Raw genomic sequence first — 6000 nt, 5'->3', positions numbered from 1 at the left:
CCTTCGTGCAACACAGGCACAGTTGGAGGGGCTACGTGCCAAGATCGCCACACCAGCAGAGTGACTCGGGACGAGTCACGATGATTGTGTTGGGGGCCTGTTGGGCATGGGATCCCTTGCAGCATGTTTTTTGGGCTCAAATCCCAAGTTTTGGTCAATTAGATTGTAAGACTCCGCGAATTACGAGCATGGAGCACAAAGTCTAGGATGAGTCATAGGGTTGTTCGCCCTAAAATATTGTAATTTAATGTAAAGTTATGTCAGCCTACCCATGGTCCATGGACCATGGGATTGTATAAATAGAGCGAGGCTCTAAGTGTAAAGAGAGGGAAGGAAGAATAGATAGAACAGTGAAGGCATGGTTCAGGGTTAGAGTTGAATCTGAAGTGTACTGGGTCAGAGTTGTAGGAAGGGGCTCTGCAGCTGAGTGCACAGAGGCCTAGAAGAGTCCGCAGCTGAGTGCGCGGACCCCTGCAGCTGAGTGCGCAGGGCAGAGTCTGGTTTGTAATTGAGATTGAAAGTTAATAAAGAGAAGTTTACTCTGTGCACCTATTCTTGAATCCGTATCTTAATGTTATGCATTACTTTACTCTGTTTATTTACTGTGTGCAATTGATGAATACTTGTATGAATGCTTATATATGAAAATAATTTAAGTAATTAGCTAACAAAGCCTAATTAAGGAAGACTTGGGTAAATAACATGGGTCGCGCTGCGGCTAGAACCACGTGAACACAGTATCGTTGGGCGTGGGGTGCCCACTGGTGCGCGTATCGCAGTAAGTGCGAAGGTTGGACCGCGTACAAATCACCTCATATCAGATATCCCCATGGTGTGGAAACCTGGTTCTAGTACCCTCCCATACTACTTCACGTGAGACCTCAGTTCATGCTCCATAGACTGTTGTCGAAAGGGCCAGTAATACTGGGATTTTCTTGGCTAAATCACTTCTAAACTTGGGTCAGGCCCCACTAAGCCAACGCTAGATCCATCTTAACTCTGACCTATCAAGTTGTGAGGGGGATCAAATCTCTAGAGGTGCAAACCTTTCTTCAAGTTTTGCACTCCCAAAAGAGGTTTTCACTTCGAGAGATTTGATCCCTCTCTTCCCTTGATAGATCTAGAGTTAGGATGGATCTAGGCTGGCTATATGTGGAAGGAAATAATTTTATGTGTATGTGTAATGTAAGAAAGTGTTGACGGTGTTGGACCTACCAACATTTATGGGATCTCCCTAGTATGAAGTCCCAACTAGACCTCACAACATTTGGTGTAGGAGTCCCACCCGTATGATGTCGGGTTTCCATTATCTTAACGGTTTGCCTTAGCTCTTGCTTGTCAGCACATGAGAGTGGTCTTCTTTGTCTTCGAACAACGAGGTTCGCGTGCCTGGTGATTGCTTATTGTTACCTGTGTCAAGGTTCTTTCAACGCAGTGAGAGAGGGTGGAAGTGAGTCTCAAGTCAAAAGGGAATAGTCCCAACTCTATCAGAGACACAAAAAACAACATGACATGTGCAAATTCTAGCGGAGTAGTCCACACAGATGTGGTAGTCACAAACACACAGTGAATGGATGTCACGTACAACACCTAGTGGAGTAATCCACACGAGTGTGACAGTTGTTATAACAAGTTTTTGGGAATGATTTTGTTGAGTGTCCGGCGGGTTAGTCCACATGGGCGAGACAACGTTAACAACTTATACAACACATTTTCGTAAGCATATGTATTAGAACAACTGAAATAGTTCAACTATTTTAACACAGGTTAAAGCAACATGCGTTACAAGTGTCCAAAGAATAGTCTTACAAACAAATACAATACATGTGTGAAAACATGTTGGCCTGTTACCAGGCTTCTAAATTAAGCGCAAGTTTCAAGACACATAGGTACACCATACATCAATAACCCCGATAGCGGGGTGTTGGAGCCACTGCTCGCTCCTCAAAGAAAATACTACAAAGTCTCAAGGCTATGTGGGAGGAGCCAATGTGAAAAGTCTTTTGCATGTAAAAATGAGGGGTATTTATAGCCAAGGGTAAAAATGGCCCTTGTGACTGTTCGACTTCCCTCATGACTGTTTGACTTTCATGACTTTTCAACTTTACATGACCCTTCAAATTTACATGTGGGTCTCTTGGACTTCCACATTATATTACATTGATTAAAACATTATGGCCAACAATAGTGATGTGGCCGAGATGACTCATGACACAACTCAACATGGCAGTGCTGGTATGTTAATACTGTTGGTGGTCTCCATGTCGAGCTATAGTGTTGTTGATTGATAGATGTGCTCTTGGTGTATCATAGATTCACCTCCACATGGAAAGGTGTGCGGAGTATTCGATGGTATTGGTGTTCACTTGATGTTGTGTGTGCACGTTGCTCCTTCGCTTTTACTTTGGCATGATCCATGTGTTTGTTTGTTCATGAACAAATCTCCTCGTATGCATTCCTTGTTCATTTGTTCGCGAAACAATATCCTCGCATGCACTCCTTGTTCATTTGTTCGCGAAACAATCTCCTCGCATGCACTCCTTGTTCATTTGTTCGCGAAACAATCTCCTCGCATGCACTCCTTGTTCATCCTGTTCGTCGTAGCGTCATGTCTCATCCATGTACCTGTATCTACAATCACTCATGACGAGATGACATCAAATCCAGAAATCTCCCAGTCTACCATGATGCATTGTCGTTTGCTTTCAGATGCTCATGATTGGGAGAGAGGACAAGGCCCTGCAATCGTGCAAGGCAGATTTCAAGCCGGGATGTGGGCTCCAGGGCACTGTCCATGAAAACTATGCAGAGGTCACTGGGAGACTAAGATGGGCAATTGAGATCAAGAGTGACTGTCTGCAGGATCTGGCTTGGTTGCAAGGTATATCTGCATAATTTTTTCAGGGAGACAGTGCAGGAAGCAAGGGGAGAACAACAGAAAAAATTGCGTAATTTCTCTGGGGGGCTGGCAGTGGGCTGCTAGCAAAAATTGCGCAGAGCTAGGAGGCTAACCTGCTGGAAAAATTGCACAATTTCTCTTGGGGGCTGGTAGTGGGCTGCGGGAGTCTGCTGGAAAAAACTGTGCAATGTTGGGAGGCTGGCTTGTTGGACATATTTGCGCGGTTTTTGAGCTAAGAAGGATGTTGGGCAGCTAGGGGACTGCTCATGAAAATTGCATGGTTTTCTAGGCGAGCAGCAGGCCGACTGACTGGGTGACTAGCTGGAAAAACTGCGCAATTTTTTAGGGAAGTGCAGTGACAGGCACTAGGTGTGTGTCCTTTATGTCTGCGCAGTTTCCTCAGTCAGTGGAAGCGGGCATGCTTGGCAGCTTAGCACAATCTTTTGGAGGAGTGAGGCCTGGGGTCAATGTTTGGTTAAACTCTTTAGTTGACCAGCTGAAGGCTCAGTTGATGTGCTTGCGGGCAGTGCAGATTGAAATGTCTTGCTGGAAAACTTTTGCGTTGTTCTGTGTGACAGTCAATCGAGTCGATTCCAGGATTGCGCAGTGCATACTGCGTGGGAGGCAACCTCAAGCTCTGCGTAATTTTGGGTAGTAGTACATGATCATTGAGAGATGAAATTGTGTAATGCAGCTCAGTGGATGTCCATATGTTGGAGGATTGTCCGGTCGATAAAGTTTCAACAAAATTATCAAGTGTGTGAATGAGTGACTTCGTACATTCATGACCTTGCGAGTACACACTCAACATGACTTGATGACAAGACACCTCAAGCCATCAAGACAACATACACTCAGTGTGACTGACCAACGGTGCAAGCAACAAGTGTGACACTTGTGATAGATTTTTGAACGACCATGATGACACTTGAACGATAGTGCATACAACTTTTTGTGTGCGTGCGACAAGTGTTTGCATAGCAAATAAAACTTGTACACACGAAGAGGGACCTTGTGCATAGCCAGAACATGGCTTAAGCATGACATTTTGACCAACATGCAAAAATATTTCCGATGAATGGTCAAGCGAGGAGGGTGCAAAGACTCAACACGAGCTCAAGGGATGAGCTCGAGTGTTTGCAAACATTAAGGAAAAACCCAAGGAAGGCTCTGAAATTGGATGCAGGCCAAAATTTTGGAGGGTGTTGCACCCGCTACAACAGAAATTTTATTAACACACATATATATAAATGAAACAAAATTAAATTTTGGCTTTGTATGTTTTAATTAATATCAAATTAAAACATATCAAATGTAAAATGTAAAACATAAATGAAATTCAAATAACCTTACTTGAAAATTATCTATATTGGTCATTAATTAATAAAAGAAAATTTAACAAAACATAAATTAATAAATTGGATAAATATAAAGTACAAAACCATGGGAAAAAACTAATGGATTCAATAAATATAAATTACAAAACCATCGGCTATAACCAAACCATGGGTGATAATAATTTTCTTCAAATCTACTTTAACGCAATCACATCTAGTGACTAAATTGATCTTAAAAGCTACTTTAATACATTCAAATCTAGTGACTAAAAATGAATGATTGAGTAAGTTATAGATTCAAGTGGTATAAAGGAGATCATGAAGATTGAGGAGGCTATGGCTCGCCTCTATAACCCAAGGGATGTTGATTATATGTCTCAAACACACATTCATTTGATTAAGGAGTTGGAATCAAGAAATATACAAAATTTAAGGTTACAAGAAGAGGCATTATGACTTAAAAGTCACACTATATGGATTAAGTGTGGGGACAAGAATATTAGATTTTTCCAAAAATATGCTTCCTATCATTGTTGTATTAGCACGATTTGGGAAATTAAATCATAACAGGATAAAAACATACTCACTTGGGGGATATTCATAGGGAGGTGATTAAATACTTTTTAGGGCTTTTTCATGAGCGGGAGGTCGTGGACATTGTTAATCAATTGGAATATATTGATACATACCCTTTGATGTTCACAGAGGTGAATAATATGGAAATTGACAGGCCGATCTCGATGGAGGAGGTTTCATCTGCCCTTAGATCTTTTCCAGGGACAAGTTCCCTGGTTTGGAGGGGTGGACAGTGGATATCATGGGTTGTGACATGCTAAACATGGTCGATGAATCAAGATGTACTCATAAAGTTATGGGGGCAGATGCCATTACAAAATTGAAGGATTATGGTAGATCAATATTAAAATATATCAATATATTTGGGTTGGATCTACTGACAAAGGGATTCTAGAGAGCCATTACCAAAGGTGGTATTTCGCAGGAAATTCTAAAGGAAAAATATATGAACAATATATCTTTCATGGAATGGTTTAGGCTTAGATGGTTTCCAAAACTTAACATCTCATATATTTGGAAAAGTTTTATGAAATAAAAATAGTGGATATTCGGAAATATCCATTGGGAGATTGGGACTGGAACAAAGATTTTAGTGGGGATTGATCCCATCCACGGAATGCAAGCCACATCTTGCCATTTTTGATTACCAAACTATTACATGACAAGGGCATTTTTGTTCATATATTAGATATGAGACAACTATGATATGTTGCATTTATATCCCATTTGGAAATATGTCGGTGTTATGGGTTTTTTTGGTGCATATGTTGTGATTTGAGAGCAATATATAATGATATTACAAATGGCAGGGATTTTTCATACAGATGGTGATGATAAGCTTAGCTAGAATGACATCCTTCGCCAGGGTTAATTAGTGGTCTCAGATGTATATAATCATATCACTCCCTCTCTTCAGGCGTGGAAAGATCTAAGCTAGTTCAAGTATGTATGGTCTTGGAATATGCATTTAAAGATTAAAATTTTTGGATGGCTTGTTTGGAGAAACAAGATACTCACCTGGGAAAACTTGTGCAAGAGAGAGTTTGAAGGTCCTGGGAGGTGCTATGTATGTAAAGGTGCATTTGAAAATGTTTTACATTTATGCTTCAAATGTCCCTTCAACATTTCCTATTGGATCTTTGTTTTACTGTGTCTAAATTTAAAAGTGCACTAATTTTTTATTTCTAT

The sequence above is a fragment of the Pinus tabuliformis genome, chromosome 6 (genome assembly GCF_031772625.1).
Source record: "Pinus tabuliformis cultivar Carrire ecotype Pingquan chromosome 6, CPIR1, whole genome shotgun sequence".
NCBI classification, from domain to species: Eukaryota; Viridiplantae; Streptophyta; class Pinopsida; order Pinales; family Pinaceae; genus Pinus; species Pinus tabuliformis.
This window is presented reverse-complemented; position numbering follows the sequence as displayed.